The sequence below is a fragment of the Siphateles boraxobius genome, unplaced genomic scaffold, assembly GCF_051911475.1.
Source record: "Siphateles boraxobius isolate OS27281-9 unplaced genomic scaffold, OSU_SipBor_1 46, whole genome shotgun sequence".
In the NCBI taxonomy this organism is placed as follows: Eukaryota; Metazoa; Chordata; class Actinopteri; order Cypriniformes; family Leuciscidae; genus Siphateles; species Siphateles boraxobius.
In genome coordinates, this window is record NW_027509097.1 from 14,014,941 (window position 1) to 14,034,550 (window position 19,610).

Below are 19,610 nucleotides of genomic sequence, written 5' to 3' on the forward strand. Positions count from 1 at the left end.
TTTTTTCGGAATCAGAAAATAGCGGCTGTAAAAACCCATATGTTTTAGCTCGGGGGGGACTAACTCTATCGCCCCTTTTGCTAAAAGATTCTGTACTTCGGTGCGAAACACCCGACCCACGTTGCTTCTCACCGAGGTCTCGAGAACCGCCTGAAATTTTGGGGGTCTGCGAGCGAATTGGAGCGAGTAACCTCGTTTTATAGTGTTTATGACCCAACTCGACACACCGGGGATAGCTTGCCAGGCTAGAACCCGTGTGGCTAGGGCTTGACACACAGATTGGGGCTGGTCGCCTAACACAGGGGGACCTGATACCCTTATATTGTGATTTTTTCACACATTGAGTATTGGATTGACTATACCAGCATTTGCATGTGGGGGAGTCAGTGTTACAACAAGGGAGGGGCCGCCTAATGAAGGGGGACCTGATACCCTTATATTGTGATTTGTGCACATATTGAGTATTGGACTGACTGTACAGGCATTTGCGTGTTGGGAAGTCAGTATTACAACCGGGGAGGGGCCGCCTGATGAAGGGGGACCGTGAAACCATGTGTTGTGATTGTGAAACATGCACTTTTTGTGCTTTATTTGGGTCGCCGTTAAAACGGCGTTTGTTTGCAAGAACGCGCTTACTGTTGCGGGCCTGTTTGCAGAAATAAAATAGAAGTTTTCTTGGCATCTTCGAGGGTGGTCCAGCGAGTGCGGGACCCGTGCTCTCTCTCTTTCCCCTGCATGCTAGGACGACTTCGGCGGCGCTAGCATGCAGGGGAAGCGCTTGTTTGCTCTGGGCTGGCGCTGGGCATCAGCCGCAGGGCGGGGCTGAGAGGCCTGTTTCGCGGGTTTTGTCGGCCGAAGTGTTGACGGGGCTCGCTTGTGAGCACTCGACGCCGAGCTAGAGCACTTAGGCAAGAAGTGACGCATGGCCTGGGACGCTTTCTGTGCCTCGGTGTATCTCTCCGAGAACCCCTTCACTGCCGGGCCGAAGAGGCCGGTGCTGGATACTGGGGCGTCGAGGAACCTCGTTCTCTCCGCGTCCTTAATGTCAGTGAGGGTAAGCCAGAGGTGGCGCTCGAGCACGACCAAACTTGCCATATTCCTCCCGATAGCCTGCGCTGTGGCCTTGGTAGCTCTCAAGGCCAGGTCCGTGGCGCTTCGATGGTCCCGAAAGGCCTCAGGGTCCGGGCCAGCCTCGTCCATAGACCGGAGGAGTTTGGCCTGGTAAACCTGCAGCACGGACATCGTGTGCAGGGCCGATGCAGCCTGACCGGAGGCGGAATACGCGCGTCCAGCGAGGGCTGAAGTGCTACGGCATGGCTTGTTAGGATGAACAGCTCTAGTTCGCCAGCTAGCAGCTGTGTTCGGGCAGAGATGAGCGGCCAACGCCTCTTCGAGGGGCGGCAACGACTCATAGCCTTTTTCCGCTGCTCCGGCCACGGAGGAGAGCGTCGCGGACACTGCGGGGCCTCGTGTAGAGTAAGGAGTGCACCAGGCTTTGGTGAGCTCCTCGTGTACCTCTGGAAAAAATGGCGCTGGCTTGTGACGAGGGGCCTGTTGATGACCCGGCAGAAACCAGCCATCCAGCCGACTTCGAGGGGGTTCAGCGGGCGCGGCCCACTCGAGCTCGAGGTCCGCTACGGCCTGCGTCAGGATCCGAAGCATTTCCGCATCGGAATTAGTCCTGGTAGCAGAGGCGCTGGGCGTCGGCTGGGAAGCCATGACGGGGTCGAAAGAGCCCGGCCATTCTTCCTCAGACGCGGCGATAGACAGGCTGTCGTCGTGCTCGCTGGGCCCGCCGAAGGAGACAAGGCCCGGCGTGCGTTCACTAACATCCATGCTTTCCGGTAGCCGTTGGCTGCGGCGCTTCTTCTTCTTCAGTTGAAAGGGGGCCGGAGAGGGAAGCGTGGATGAGGCGGCGTCGCCATCACGGGAAAGGGCTAGCCGAGTTCGCAGCACGGAGATGGGCATGCTCTCGCAGGCTGCACATCCGCCGGCCGACAGAGCATTCTCCGCGTGGTGAAGTCCCAGGCAAGGAATGCAGTCCGCGTGTTCGCACGTGGCGCAGGTCTTGACACGAGGCATTTGAAACAACGCTGGTACAGATAAAACACACAGAAATGCAAAGAATAAGGAAAAGGATATTCGCCGGATAGCCACAGGAGAGACGGCGTCAGGAGAAACACAGTTGAATGTGTCGTCTGCTGAACTGTAGCTCGCTCAGGCTGAAGGCTTGTTCGACGGCGAAGGCTCAATAAATGGTCAGAGACGTGAAGTTTGTCGCTGAAGGAGTAAAATCTGCTATAATGGCGAATTCAGGGACTATTATAGACTGAGGTCACGCCCCCTTGGCGGGCCCGCGCCATTGGATGTGCAGTTGCCGCAGCGCAGCCTATGAGCGAGCCAGACGCTCATGTTCTAGCTGTGCAGCTGCAAATGCGCTTTACATAAAGGCTTCAGTAAATCGAGGAAAAGGAGTTCCCCCCACTGCGTATAGCTACGCAATACGAAGTGACCGTTCGAAAGGGAACTAAGAAATACACTTGCGCTCCCCGGGGCGGTTCAGTGCAAAGAGTCGTCGTGTTCCGGCGCAAACTTTCCCTCATGCTATTTTGCTGTTCTATAAAACAATTGCGCCACTGACCAGAAAAAACCTAGTCTAAAGTCAGTGGCGCGTTGCGCGTACATTCAGATGCTATTTTAAGCGTGCATGCTTGGCCATAATAAAAAGTGTGAACAACGCGCATACACTGTAGATGATTATCTCATCTACACGGATGCATTTTACTTTTTGCAAATGATACATTATTATAAGGAAAAATATTAGAACACGAGGGAAATCATTGTTGTGTCCATGACGATGGTAAAAATAGGCACAAAGCTTACACATTTACCCAAATTATTATATGCATGTTTAACCGAAGCTAATTTGGGTGGGTTTGTCCCATCCCCAATGTCACTTCTCTTTCTTTTACGGCCCTGACGAGAATATTGATCTCCTCGGCTGTGAACCGATTCTGAAGCGCGCCTGGTAATTGCGGCGTTATAATAGTATTGCGCCATGGAACAAGCGCACCTCGTTCATCATGCTCTTAAAGGGAATTTGATATGACGCTCTTATTGGTTTGTTTCCCGTTACGCCCAAACCACACATATGAATAATGAAGCTACTTCAGACCAACCCCTTTTAGATTTGCGCCAGGCGCAAGAGGCATTTATCCCGCCGGGAAAATAGCAACAGCGCCGGGATCCACCCACAAAGTTACTTGCGCTTTGCGCTTTGACACTAAAATAAAATAGGGCCCCTGGTCTTCATTCATCATATCTGGTTCTGGGTCTTTAACTGTAAATCCCCTTACACACCATACCTAGAAATTGGCATGGATTTATTTCAGTTAGCCTAATAGCTGGTTTGATTTGCATTGAGAGATGATCTTATGGAAAGTACCCCATGCCAATCATGGTGAAGGGTATGTGATGATGTGGGACTATTTTAATTCCAAAAGCCAAGGGACATTTTAAGAACATGGTAGTAATCAGCCATCCATCCAAAAGCAGAGGTCGGTGTGGTGTACAGGTACATCTGTCCAGGCCAACATCTGATGCCTTGATGCCTTACGCTGGGATCCCAGAAAACCTGCAATAAAAAAAAAGTACAGTTCAAAATCTATCATGCATACATCTCATCTGGTAAAACAAATTATCATTCCAGGTTCAATATGTTCATATGCTCAATATTAGGGCTGCACGATATTGAAAAACTTAAATAGATACGATATTTGTTTTTTCTGCTATATATACTGCGATTTAAAAACAATTTCACCAGATTATTTACTTAGGTCTATTTGAAAATAATTAATCATTCTATGATAATAGGTAGGGAGAAATCAACAGTTCTGTGCAGAAAAAATGCGGGGCAAATCAGTTTTTATTACAATCGCGGGATAAGTGTCAAAAAATCTTTCGTTTCGTGTGTCAGAGATAGAGAGAGAGAGAGAGAGAGAGAGAGAGAGAGGTTTAACAATACTTTTATTTATAAATTTTTACTTCACAATTATGAACAATATATCCACTACTATACATTTGTATTCTTATTATAAAACCTTCTTTAAAAAAAATTAAAAAATTTAAAACAAACTAATCCTCAAAACATACATAACACTTCATTAACACACCATACATCACAAAAACCCAATAAATTATTTGTCAACTAATAATATGCAAATTCAATCTTAAGCCTCCCTGCTATAAGCCGCTTGCACATTTCTTCAGGATCTTTGCCAATTGTAAACCTTTATTTTTCTGCGCTTTCCACACTGCCAGTTTAGCTGTTCCAATCAGGTAATTTAATAAACACCTTTTTTCTTTTTGAAAATGTATTTGATTCCTCCAATAGACACTTTATCTGAAAAATTCTCATCAAATTTCCTAAACCAGCTCCCAAGCAATTTAAAAATACCTTTTAATCTCTCAAATTTTAAAAACAAATGCTCCAAACCCTCTTTTCCCCCACAGAATCGACATTCCCCTTTTACAGCTGTATTCAGGTGTGCCACATGTCCGTCCGTTGCTATCGCCCCATAAATAATCCTCCATTGTAGATCGCCAGAACGCTTCTCTGGAGGTTTATATAGGGCCCCCCACCTGTCTCTTATCAAAAAATCTGGTCTCAACAAATCTGGCCACATCGAAGTCTTGATGGATTGTTTTTACTGTAATACTACACATTTCTTTCTTTGACGTGCTTTTAAAGGAATAAAACTGAGGATTCTTGAAGGATAAAATGGCATCCACAACTTCTTCGTCCTCCTTTATTGCTGAAGAAATTACCAGCTCTGGAAATTGCACATCATTCCACCTGTCCTGGATATTCTCATGTCTTTGTGCAATAAATGTCCTGTATCCACTGGGTAATGCGTTGTAAATTTCTTCCTTTAGTTTTGACACCAGACGTGAAGATCTCAAGCCAGTTGCTTCTTGAAGTTCGTCAATCGATTTCAATAAATGATCCAGCTTTACAATTCCTTAAAAAACATTGTCGTATAGTCACAGAAGACAGAAATCTGGTTTGAATCAAGGGATTTAAAAAAAATTGGTTCCTCTGGTGCCCAAAGTTCTAGATTGTCCATACTCCGTTCTGTTCTTATAACAGTTTTCCATGTTGGCAACATAGCTCTATAAAAACCTTCAAGCTTCATTAAAAATAGTTGTTTATCAAGTCCAAAACCACCAATTCTCCTCAAGATCGCACTTGCAGTTTTTCCCCAAGGGACATCTTAATCATATAGAAATCTCTGTGCAGCTTGTATCCTGAAACCACGGATTCTATTCCTCACATCCACCAGTCCTTGGCCGCCTTCTTGTACTGGTAGGTATAATACTGCAGCAAGAATCCAATGTTGTCCATCCCAGAAAAAGTTTAATATTGTCCTTTGTATATTGGAGATCAACTCCTCTGGTGGCTCAATGACCATAGTCCTTTTCATTTCCTAAGAAAACTCCTAAAATCTTTAGTCCATCTTTCCTCCATTGCAACCCTCCTGGAATTTGTGGAACATTTTCCAAATTTCCTATCATAAAACCTTAATTTTTTTGTCCAATTAACCTTAGTAGAGAGGCTTTTTCATATAATTCAATAGTTTTTGTTAAAATTCCAATGTCTTCTTGTCCTGTAATAAAAATTGTAATGTCATCGGCATTTGCTGATAAAACCACCTTAGAAAGACCATTAATATGAGGGATTAAAGTTCCATTTAAATTCTTCCTCAACCTACATAATAAAGTTTCAATAATTAGGCTAAATAATTGTCCAGAAATTGGACAACCTTGCCTTAATGCCTCTTGTCACAGGTATTGGAGCACCTAAACCACGATCAACACGATCAAACACTTTTTCTTGATCCAATGGCAACACTCCTAAATCATTCTTATTATTCTGATTGAAATCAATTATTTCTCTCACTAATAAAAGACTATCTATAATAGATCTCTTAGGAATGCAATATGTTTGATCATTTTTGATCAACAAATCTAGACATTGCTTGAGTCTATTTGCTAAACACTTTTTATTTATATATCAATTTTTATAGTCCAGACACAACAGAGGTACTGGTCTCCAGGTTTTTAATCCAAGGTCTCCTTTTTTTGGAAGCAATGACAAAACTGCTAGACGACAACTTGGAAGTGAATTAGCCTACTTTTGATATATTCTAAAATTACTTCATATAAATCTGGTCCTATTAGACCCCAGAATTGTTGATAAAATTCCACCGGTAATCCATCAATTCCAGTCGATCTAACTTTAGATGGTTGCCTCATAGCCTCTGTGAACTCCTGAAAGTTTATTAAATCGACCAGCGCTTGTTTTTGTTTTTCTCCAAGCTGAGGTAACTCTTTAAGCAAATCTTCAGTACAGTCAATGTCACAACTCTCAGCTCTAGCCTATATAATTGTTTATAAAAGTCTCCTGCCAGTCTCCTCATTTCTGTAGGATCTGATGTAACTGATCCGTCCGAACGACGAAGATGACACATCATCTTTTGTTGAACATGTTTTCTTTCAAGGTTAAAAAAGAAATTACTTGGAGCATCCATTTCTTTTATAGAACAGTATCTTGATCTTATCAATGCTCCTTTTGCTTGCTCATGCAGGAGAAAACTCAGCTCTTGTCTTTTCTTATTTAACCCATTACACTGTACAGCTTCATTATTATTTACAACTTGTCTTTCAATGAATTCAATATTACTTTGTAAAGCATTCACTTTTGCTTTCAATATAGTTGATGAGTGGAAAGCATAATTTTGACAACACATTTTTATCTTTGCGTTGCCCACATCCCACCATTGGCTTAGGTTTTCAAAAGATTTTTTCTTTAATTTCCAAATATTCCAGAACAATTTAAAATGTTCACAAAAAGAGACATCCTGTAATAACTTAATGTTAAAAATCCAGTAATAATTAGATCTGGATGTCTTCATTAAATGTTAATTTGAAGATGATGACCATATGATGGTCTGATAAAAGTATTCATCACCTTATTGTTTATTTAAATAAAACCTATCCAATCTCTTTTTATCCAAAACTTCATACCAACAACACCGATATAATAAAGTTGTCCACATCTGGAAAAAAATCTTCTACCTCTACAACTTACCAAATGTTGTATCAAGAAAATCATTACTTTCCTCAAAAGAGTATGTCTTCCATAATTTGTGACCCAATGTCTGAAAACTCAGAACATGCATCTTCATCTCTCATTCCTGCATCACCAATATTCTCATTTGCATTACTTCCAACACCATTTTCTTCACTGCTTGCAACATTTTCCATATTTTCTCTCCTTACATTGTTTACAACCATTCCTGCTATTTCATTATTCACAATCATACTATCCTCAATTTGGTTGTCATTTTCTTCATTTTCTTCAACAGCTTCCTCAGCTCCCTGAGGCTCATTCTCTTCCACATCTACAGACTGCACGTTTTCAGGATCATTCACAGGATCAACCTCATCAGTGTGTCTAGTGGCTTCTTCAACAGCTTGAGCTTTATGTGGGCATACTAAACGCTCATGCCCATTATCTCCACACTCAAAACATTTCATATTTCCAGTATTTGCGTAGCCTAATTAAACCATGTATGCTCTTCCCTCATGCGAACTCCTGTTCATTCATTCATAAACACCTGTCTTCTAAACGACATAATGTGTTTCAGCTCTTTGTGTTTACATCCGAGAGGAACTGTTTTAATCAGACCCGTCGCCAGACCTCAGTCTTAAGGGGGGCATGTGAAATGCATGGGGGGGGGGGGGGGGGGGGTAGGGGGGGGGGGGTGGGCACAATTATTATTAACCTACAGCCTACGTATATTTATAATAATCAACTGCAACGCGCAGCACGTAATCATCACTTTTAAACATATAACCAACCGCAATATGACCAGGTCGCCTATAGCCTACACCACATTACATAGTAAGCAATGTTATGAATATCCATAAAACACTTGACTATACAACATATTATATGTAACACCAGAAGCATCTCTCAAAGATTGCATTTTAAAGCAGTCAACAGAGAGCTATGCATTGCCATGAGACATAACGTTACACACGCACGCACATACACTCGCACAGAGACTTTGAATCTACCGGTACTTTGAGTGGAGGAAGCGCTGTCCTCTCTCCAGTCCCTCCTGTCAGTACAGCGGGAGGCGGCGTTTCTCCGAGCAGAACCTCCTCATCGAAGTATTCTTCCACTCGGAAGGAACTGAAGCGAGTATGCCGGGGAAACCTCGTTTTGAAACAGCTTTCAAAAATGCGCGGTAACTGTTGAGCGGCTTAGTTGTACATCACGTAGCCTACGTAGCCTAACGTTATTTTTAGTAAGGCCGTGATAGGCTGTTGTAGTGTAAATTCCCATCAATCAAATAAAATCACACCATTGTTTCTTTATATTTTTAACGTTTTAATGATAAAGAATGCAACACAAAATTAGCAACTATGATCATATTAAAATTAAATTATCTGTGCCTCAAGTGCACAGCACAACCTTTTTTATGGGCGGGCCCGGCCCCCTATGGCCCGCCATAGCGACGGGTCTGGTTTTAATTGCGCTAGCTAACTTACCATATCGCAAAAGCTCTCGTTCTATTTCATGACTCTGGATGAAAATAGTTGAAAGGCACATTTGAAACAGTTACCTTAATAGTTGGAGCAACCAACAACAAAACAGTAATAAAGTCTCCAATTACCAGTATTCCGCTACTTATAAGGCGATTCACTTGGCTCTCTTCTTTTACAAACACAACCACTGCTTTATTCCTTCGCGAAGCCGATGAGATGCTTTGATAGCCGATCTCTTCTCCTACGTCAAGTAACTTAGCTAAAACTTCCTCCATATTCACCCCGTTCGCCATCACACACCTGACTCCATGGCGGAGGGAAACAGGTGGCGCAAGGGACACCATCCCGCTCCCAATCTGATTCTCAAAATACTCTTATCACTACGAAATTAAGTGTAATCAGGAAAATTTTACAAAAAAGTTTTAGAAAAGTTTGAAACAATCACATGATCACCTTCCCCTCGTGAGAACCCTCACAGGCACCCAAACACTCCCAGCATGAAGAGGGAGAGAGACAAAGATATCCGAAATAGGTCTACTTGTCTTTGTTTTTTTTATTTTTTTTGGAAAACAGCTGAAAATGTAAAAATGCCAAAAGTTTTCTGTGATAAGTAGGATTAGTGTAGGGGGGTATAATATACAGTTTGTACAGTATAAAATCATTATCTGTAAAAAGTCCCCATAAAATATAAAAACGTACTGGGTTACTAACGTAACCTCGGTTCTCTCTAGAGAGGGAACGAGTACTGCGTAATATCTTACGCTATAGGGAAAACCTCTTTTCCACGAGATATTGAAGCCAAAAATGATCCTTTAATTTTGATTAATGTAAAACGCTGTGCGGCAGCGTGCAGACATAGGCAAGACGGCTTGCGCGCCTATTGGCTGCCCTGCGGCAACAGCAGCAAGCCTATCGAGAGAGGCCCTGCGTGACGTGACATCAAATGGGGGTGCTTCGCGCCCATTTCGTCGCGTCCCGCCAGAATAGGCCTGGCCTTGGCCTATAAATACGCTCGACAGGCTGATACAAACTGGTTTTCATCGCTGAAGCGAACCAGCGCTGTTGCATGCACGGCAAGATACGCAGTACTCGTTCCCTCTCTAGAGAGAACCGAGGTTACGTTAGTAACCGAGTACGTTCTCTTACGAGAGTATCTCTCGTACTGCGTAATATCTTACGCTATGGGGAACACAATGTAAGACGCCGTGCGTACTGGGATCCGACACCAAAGTCCCAAGGGCAGTAGCCCGGGGCTCATATAGTGCATAATCACCGTAGACTCACAGAGAGTCGGAGAAGAGAGGCTACCAGCATCATTCCCCATGAAATAACATCCCATAGGAGCTAGTTATGTCAACAGTATATCCCGCAGACAGGGTGAACGCGTTCAGCCTGAACTGGGCAAAAGTACGGGCTATTCAACACCCATGGAGCTGTTCCATCGATCAGTGAGCGATACTCAATCAAAACTCAGCATTCTGCGCCTGCGCAGCGGGACAGATAGTACTGAATTCTAGACCGACAGCAGCTTGGCCTGTAAGGCGGGAACCTCTAGGTTATAGAACCTTATAAATGTAGACGGCGAGGCCCAGCCCGCCGCCATACAGATATCATGCAAGGAAATCCCACTAGACCACGACCACGAAGAGGCCACGCCTCTCGTGGAGTGCGCTCTGACACCCAAAGGACACTGCAGGCCCTTAGAAGTGTAAGCCAGCGCTATGGCATCGACTATCCATCTGGATAGGCTCTGTTTTGATGCGGCCAGTCCCTTGGAGTGTCCGCCAAACAAAACAAAGAGCTGCTCGGTCTGCCTGAAGACAGACGAGCGGGACACATAAGCTCTCAGCGCCCTGACGGGGCAAAGGAGATTAGCATCCGCCTCCTCATTGTTCACCGGGAGGGCGCACAGGGAAATAACCTGGGCCCTGAACGGTGTGTTGAGGGATTTTGGCACGTACCCGTGCCTTGGTTTGAGTATGACTTTTGAGTCATTAGGCCCAAACTCCATACAGGACGCGCTTACTGAAAGCGCTTGTAAGTCCCCCACGCGCTTTATTGAAGCAAGAGCCACAAGAAATACCGTTTTGAAAGACAGGTGCTTCATGTCTGACAAATGGATTGGCTCGAATGGGACACCTTTCAGGGCTTCCAGAACCGTAGAAAGGTCCCACATAGGGACTGAGGGAGGTCTGGAAGGACTCAGCCTCCGAGCTCCCCTGAGGAATCGCACGACGAGGTCGTTTTTCCCCAGTGACTGGCCAGACGTCGGTTTTGCAAACGCTGTTATGGCCGCCACGTATACTTTGAGCGTGGACGGGGTTCTACCCTTATCCAGCAGCTCCTGAAGGAAGGAGAGCACTTCCGTAACCCCGCAGTTTACGGGTGAAAAGCCCTGAGCTTGACACCAGGTAGAGAACATTGACCATTTCGAGGAGTAGAGCCGTCTAGTAGACGGGGCCCTAGCCTGCGTGATCGTGTTTAACACTCCCTCCGGGAGGTTAGCGGGTACCCGTTGATGGCCCACATATGTAGGGACCATAACTCCGGGCGAGGATGCCAAATCGAGCCCTTTGCCTGAGAGAGGAGGTCTCTCCTCACCGGTATAGGCCACGGGGCAGTGCTGGTCAGCTGCATCAGGACTGGGAACCAGGTTTGGTTCGTCCATAGCGGAGCCACGAGCAGCACTGGGCATCCATTTTCCCTGATTCGTTCCAGCACTTGAGGCAGGAGCGAGACGGGGGGAAAAGCATAGAGTGGGCGTCGGGGCCATACGTGGGCCAGCGCATCCCTGCTCTTGGAGAAAAAGTTCGGACAGTGAGCGTTTTCCTGGGACGCGAACAGGTCCACCTGCGCTCTGCCGAATGTCTCCCACAGCAGTTGGATCGCCTGCGGGTGCAGCGACCATTCCGCTGCTGGGACATTGTTTCTGGACAGTCTGTCTGGTCCCAGATTCAGGTGACCAGGCACATGCACTGCTTTCAGTGAAAGCAGGTTGTGCTGAGCCCAGTCCAGGAGGCGTTTCGTCAGCCTGTAAAGGCTTCGGGACCTGACGCCGCCCTGGTGATTTATGTACGCCACCACTGACATGTTGTCTGACCGGACTAAGACGTGGCGGCCTTTTATCTGGGGACAAAAGCGCCTTAGCGCGTTGTCTACTGCCAGCATTTCTAGACAGTTTATGTGTAGGAGCTTCTCCCGTTCTGACCACTGGCCAAAGAACGGACTGCCCTCGAGCAGCGCTCCCCATCCCGAGGTGGAGGCGTCCGTGGACACCACCATCACACTCGAGGGAGTCCCCAGACTCACGCCTGACTGGTACCAGTCGGCTTTTTTCCAAGGTTTCAGAGCCGAGATGCATTTCCTGTCGACCCTGAGGCGAAACAGACCACCGGCCCAAGCACCGGGCGGAACTCATGCTTTCAGCCATAACTGCAGTGGGCACATGCGAAGCAGGCCCAGCTGAAGTACTGAGGATGCTGAGGCCATGAGGCCCAGCATTTTCTGAAACCGTTTGAGCGGGACTATAGAGCCGCGGCGGAAGGATTTCACGGCGCTCTGAATGTTCAGTCCTCGCTCCGGCGACAGACGTGCTGTCATAGACAGCAAGTCCATCACTGTTCCCAGAAAAGAGATTTTCTGGCTGGGAGACAGCGAACTCTTCGCCCAATTGACTGTGAGACCCAAATTCTCGAGATGCTCGAGTAAAACGGTCTTGTGTTCTATGAGCTCTGATCGTGATCGAGCTAGAATCAACCAGTCGTCCAAGTAGTTCAAAATTCGCATGCCCTGAAGTTTCAGGGGTGCGAGAGCCGCGTCCATGCACTTCGTGAATATACGGGGAACTGGGGACAGGCCGAACGGTAGGACTGTGTATTGATATGCCTGGCCCTCGAAGGCGAATCTCAAGAATCGCCTGTGACGTGACGCAATCTGTATTTGGAAATAGGCGTCTTTCAGATCTATTGACATGAACCAGTCTCCCTGGCGCACGTGCGCGAGGATTTTGCTGGTTGTCAGCATTTTGAACTTGCGTTTCAGAAGCGCTTTGTTCAATTGTCGCAGATCTAGAATGGGTCTGAGACCCCCGTCTTTTTTCGGTACCAGAAAATATCTGCTGTATACACCCCCTTCGCTCTGAGCCTGAGTTAAAGGCTCTATGGCCCCTTTGCTCAGTAGTTTCGCTATTTCGGTTCGAAGTAGATGAGATACTTCATTGTCCACCGTGGTTTCGACACGTGCCGTGCAACGGCGGGGACGTCGAGCGAACTGTAGCGAATAGCCTCTCTTTATAGCGTTCAACACCCATTCTGATACCCCGGGAAGCATTGCCCATGCATTCGCGTGGATAGCTAGAGGCAGAATGATATCCGGGCTCTGGCCGCGGCACAGCGGCGGCTGCAGAGCTTCGGTGTGCTGAGACATGAACACTGTGTTTAAAGTGTGCGAGGCGGGGGGCGCGCCGATCACGGCGGGCAGCCTGTTCGCACTCGCTTTCTCTATGACAAATTGTGGAGAGAGAACGAGCGGGACAAACCCCGTAGGGTTCAGCGTGTCTGTGAGTGAATGTGGGCGCGGGACAGCGGGCACATTTACTGCACTGAAAACACCGTCGGCTTGCGCTGACTGAATATGTGTTGGTTTCGTTTTTACAGAAACCGTGGGACACGCACTGTGTAGTGTTTGTGGGCACTGTGTCGTGGGCACATTCACTACGTTTGCACAATCGACATGAGTCGATTTTATTTGTGCTAGCCCTGAACTGTGGCGGGCTGTGTCTGCGTGTGGGAATGGGCACTGTGACGTGGGCATTCTTACAACACTCATAACACCATCGGCTATGGCCGGGACACCAGAAAATACACTCTTTATTGGATTTATCTGGGTCGCCGTAAAAATGGCGTTAATGTGCAGGCAAGCGGGCTGTGGTACCGGCTTGTTTACTGCGAAATACACTGGAACAGTCACATTGTTTGGAACTGAACGAGCGAGAGGTTTCGGTGGAGTCTGGCCGCGGCGAGACTTAAACACCGTGGGTCTTAGCTGACTGTATGTGTGTTGGTTTCGTTTTACAGAAAACGTGGCACATGCAGTGTGTAGTGTTTGTGGGCACTGGGTTGTGGGCACATTCACTACATTTAATGCACAATTGACATGAGTCGATTTCATATGTGCGAGCCCTGCACTGTGGCGGGCTGTGTTTGTGTGTAGAAATGAACACTGGGCTGTGGGCATTTTTATTACACTCATAACACCATCGGCTGTGGCCGGAATACCAGAAAATACATTGCTTATATGATTTTTCTGGGTCGCCGTGGAAACGGCATTTGTGTGCAGGCAAGCGGGCCATGGTACCGGCTTGTTTACTGCAAAATACACTGGAACAGTCACATTTTCTTGGAACTGAACGAGCGAAAAGTATCAGTGCAAGTCTGGCCGCGGCGAGACTAAATTTTATCTGCTGCGAGAGCTGGGATTGAACACGGGTCTCCCGAGCGATGGCTGTAGGTTTCGCCACTGAGCCACAGGGGGAAACGACAACATTTTAAAATAGCTCGAGCACATAATAGAGTGTCATCACAGTTTTGTGTGTGTTGCCGTTTGTTTGCAGGCGTGCGTGTTATACAACAGGCTCATTGCTGCAATATTGACATTTTCAGCCGCTCAAACTAAGAGGAGCTGAGAAATGTTTGAGAAATGGAGATGGGTCCGGCCTCGGCGGGACTAAAAATACACTCTTTCCTCATTTCGCCGGTGACGCATGCCCACGGGGGGCGGGGGCGGGGTAGCTTTCCTATAACGTAAAGAAAGCTAGCCGCGGTTTTGATGCTGGCCCGTTTCCCTGACCACTCGCGGGCAGAAGGGGGAGATCCACAGAGCTCGCCCAATCCTCACTGTCCAACGCGGGGATATAGCAGCTGGCCTCCTCTACAGATGCAGCTATCTCGTCGTCAGTAATGGCGGAAGCGGCGGCGCGCGGCGGCCGTTGTCCGTCAGTGAGCGACTCGATTGAAGCTGGTGAAGCTGGCGGGTGAACCGGCGAGCTTTCACGGCTGGAGAAGGATCGGGGACCCGCTGAGTACGGCGCTTTGCGGCGCGGCACTACAGCAGGCGGGAGTCTCACTCACCATGGCAATAGCTGGCCTCCTCTACCGATGCAGCTATCTTGTCGTCATTAATGGTGGAAGCGGCGGCGCGCGGCGGCCGCTGTCCGTCAGTGAGCGACTCGATTGAAGCTGGTGAAGCTGGCGGGCGAACCGGCGAGCTTTTCCGGGCTGGAGAAGGCTCGAGGACCCGCTGAATACGGCGCTTTGCGGCGCGGCACTACAGCGGGCAGGAGTGCAGACTCGGAGAAAAAATGCCAGGCAAGTCCTCAGAGTCACCATGGCAATAGTTCCACAGGAACGAAGCGTCTTCAAAAAGACGCTGCTCTTTTAGATAAAGAGAGAGAGAGAGAGAGTGTGAGCCGCGACGGCGAACACACACTCTAGCAGTGAAAAAGGATATTAACGCCGGAAAGCGTAGCAGGTACGGCGGCTGAAGGCGGCGAGGTGAAGGCCAGCGGCTTCAGGCTCGAAGGCTTGTCCCGCAGAAGGCTTACTATCAGACGGCGCGTCTTCTCACTCCGGATCCAGCGATGCAGTAGTGCTTCGCTGAAGAGATGAAAATCAGTTTGTATCAGCCTTTCGAGCGTATTTATAGGCCAAGGCCACGCCTATTCTGGCGGGACGCGACGAAATGGGCGCGAAGCACCCCCATTGGATGTCACGTCACGCAGGGCCTCTCTCGAGAGGCTTGCTGCTGTTGCCGCAGGGCAGCCAATAGGCGTGCAAGCCGTCTTGCCTATGTCTGCACGCTGCCGCACAGCGTTTTACATTAATCAAAATTAAAGGATAATTTTTGGCTTCAATATCTCGTGGAAAAGAGGTTTTCCCCATAGCGTAAGATATTACGCAGTACGAGAGATACTCTCGTAAGAGAACGCAACATTGTTTGGTCTTGTTGAAATGAGAGGACTGTTTGATGAAGTTGAAACCCTTGTCATCCCAGTCTCATCAGCTGAGGCTGAAAGAAGTTTAGTGCTCTTAGGAGACTGAAAACAGAAAAATGTCACGTGTTTGCAACACAATCCAATTGTGCAGACAATTTTTGAGAAAGTGAGAAACAGGTTGCAGGTTGTTTTAATATTTGTTAATGCAGTTTTTTGTCTAAATGTTCTTTTATCAGAGCAATTACTTCTTGTAAACCTACTCATGATGAATTTCATTATTTTGCTCAATAAATTTTTAATTGTTAAAGCTTTTATGCAATATTACATCTGTGGTGTTATATTACGTCTGTGGTGTTACTTCAAAACGTATCTGACATTTATTTCCTTCAGAGCCATTTAATCTTATAATTTAATGTTTTTAGACTGTAAAGTGGTTTTAATATTTTAGAATAAAGACTATAAAGGTAGCACAGACCATTTTTCCTGCCTTTTTATGTATATATATTTAAAAAAAAAAAATTCTTGTTGTCCAATGGTGTGACGGAATGTCCTGTGGTGTGACAAACTGAATTATAAGTGGAAAAGGCATTTTAATGCACAAATTAATGTAAAAAGTGTTGAATAGTATAATAATGATATCATCACTATGCACATATAAAGATGCAATTAAGCTTCATTAGGTTTTATACTAATTATAATGAATATAATCCAGACGTTTGGGTAAAGTCCCTATGTGCACATCTTATAGTAGGATAATAACATGATTTTGAATTTGTATTGGTTACTTTTGATGTGGGAATATAGTTAGGACAAATTGATAAGGATTGTGCATATTTGTCTTATCTGTCACACAATCTCTGAATTAAATATTAACATTAAAAATGTTGTCACACCGGTGGACAATATGTGGGACTACCACACAAAAAAAGTTAATAAAATGCTAAATAAATAAGGAATTAGAATGGGACAAATTCAGTTTTGAGTTTTTCACATATTAAGCAATATAATTATATGTCATTTGACATACATATTTTTTTCCACTTTGGATTTGAGTTCACGTCAACCACCCAGGTGCATAAAAAACAGAATCATCCGCATAAAGTTGGCAATTTACATCCGGACAGATTTTTTGGCAAGTCATTTATAAAAACACTAAACATCAAAGGTCCCAGCATAGAGCCCTGTGGTATACCCCTTTGAATGCATAAGAGTGGTGACTTATCCTGACCAACTTTAACACACTGATGTCTGTCCTGAAGATAAGATGTAAACCAGCTGTCTCAACAGAAAAGTTAAAGGATGTCATCTTGGATAGCAGTAGGCTATCACTGACCGTTTCAAAAGCCTTTTTTAGATCTAAAAACACCGCTCCTACCACCTGACTCCTGTCCATGGACTGTTTTAGATTTTCAATCAAACAGCAGTTTGCAATTTCGGTTGAATAACCTGGTCTAAAACCAAACTGCTGTGGGTGGAGGAGCTGATTGGTTTCCAAGTGGTCAATCAATTGTGTAGCTACTACTTTCTCAAGTACTTTTGATAAAACAGGCAAAATGGATATAGGCCGATAATTACACATACTGTCCAAACTTCCTGCTTTGAATATTGGTATGATGACGGACTTTTTCCACTCTGAGGGAAATTTACACGTTCTTATTGACAGATTAACTAGATGTGTCAATGGTCTTAACAGGACACTGCTGTATTTTTTAAGAAAGCAACAATCAATATTAAAAATGTCATTTGATTTAGAATTGACTAATTTTGCAATAATCAATGTCACTTTTGTTTCATCAACTGTTTGGATGTAAAAACAATCTGGTGAAGCAGAGGGAGCTGGACGATTTAGGTTTTCAGTTGTTGTAAAATCTTTACACAAGTCTTCAACTGATTGTATAAAATATGAGTTAAATTCGTTTGCCATTATGGCAGCGTCATTCACATTTTTTCCATCTAGTAGAGCAGTGGTTCTCAAATCCAGTCCTCGAGACATTTTTTATGTCTCCTTATTTAACACACCTGATTCAGATCACCAGCTCGTTAGGAGAGACTCCTTGAACTGAACTGAGTGTGTAAGATAAGAGAGACATACAAAATGTGCAGAGCAGCGGGTCCCGAGGACTGGAGTTGAGAACCACTGATCTAGAGTAAGGGGGCTTTCACACTGGCAGTTTAGTTCGGAACGGGGCACGGTTCGCATGAAAAATCGCTAATGTGAACGCTGTCATGGGACCCGGGTGCGCACTGGGGTACCGAACCCGAGACTACCTGGAGGAGGTGGTCTGAGTTCGGCTGCTCCCGAACCGTGCTGCGATTCGCGTGTATGTGAAAGCAACACAGACTCGGGTGCGCACTTGTTCAGGAAGTAAAGTATCCTGCGCATGCGTTTTAGCCGATGATGTATTTAGTTAAATAAAACACACGTAAGGGATGAAGATTTACCCTGGATACGAGCAAGAGTGAGTCTGGATTGTATTCGCGCATAGTGCGTGCAATCAGGGCAACAAATTAATGGAAATCCACTGTCTCCTCAAAAGAGTCCATTTGCAAGCAGCGGAAAGACAGCTTATGCGAAACACACACACAGTTAACCTGCATTGTTTACTCGCTATGAATAATAGCACCAAATTAAGAAAAAACACAATATATTGACCCGCGTCGTGTTTTCGATCATGCGCCGTGCACGTTTGCAATGACGTAAGATGCACTCAAATGCACCAGAGTTCGATAGAATCAAGTTGAGTGTGAAACCAGACCAACGCTGCGGGGGGCCCCGGGAACAATCGCGCCCGGGCTCGGACCGCAGCAAACGAGCCCAGTGTCCCCTAAGTCCACGAATTCTTTTGTGTTTAGCTGATTTATTAGTCAAGTTATTTAAGTATTTCCAGAGAGAATTATTGTTTCCCTTTACATTTCCTATAAGTTTAGTATAATAAGATACTTTCGCTTTTCGTAATTCATAGACCACTTTGTTTGTTAAACTTTTATTAGATAAAATATCAATATTAAGCTTTGAGCTTAAAGATTTCTTTAGGGCCATATCTCTCATATTCATTAACTTCTTTATGTCATTATTGAGCCACGGAAGGGTATTACTATTTAGTTTGTATTTCTTTTGCTTTCTAAATTTTTCTAATAACCCTGTGATAGCTGCTGTTATAGAATTGCAACATTCATCCACATCCTCCATGGCCATAATTTGTTCCCAATTACAGTTCTTTAGTTCCCTTTCAAACTGCACAGTTTTTGATTAAGGGATAACTAATCTTATATTATTATTATTATCAGGTTTACCAAAATATTATAGTCTCTTTTTAGTGAGTTTTCTAACTATCAGGGTCATATTATGGTCTGAAAGTCCAGTTATCAGATTATAGGTCCTAGTAATACGCTCTGGTCTATTAGTAAAAGCCATGTCAATGAGCGTTTTAGTTTGCCGAGTAATCCTCGTGGGCCCTTTAATCATTTGTTCATAGTCAAATTTAGTCATTATAGTTTTTAATTTTTGTCTACAAACCTTATCAGACCAATTGATATTAAAATCACAATACCATATTGTCTCTCTGCGAACCTCAAGCTGTTTCGCTACCTTTTTCAGCTCATCATAAAGACACATTGTGAGAAGGTGGGTTATAGAGAACTACAATATTAAAATGTATTGATGTTGATAGAGTTAAAAGCAAGGCATTCGAGGGGGGGTGTTAAGTTCTACTATGTGACATTTAAAAATATCTCTGATGTAGATTAGCACACCTCCTCCCTTCCCAGAGTTTCTGTCCTTTCTGTAGCATTGATATCCAGAAACGTCAATCATATTTGTTAAAATATTATTGTGCAACAAGGTTTCCGTCAAACAAATATAGTCCAAGTTGTAATCCAGGAGAAGCGCTGAGATCTGATCACTTTTAGAGATTAGACTGCGGATGTTTAATTGTCCTCCTAGTATTCCTTTTGGTTTGCTCATAGGTTCCCAGAGCACTTGAGCATTATTGACCGTTTGAAA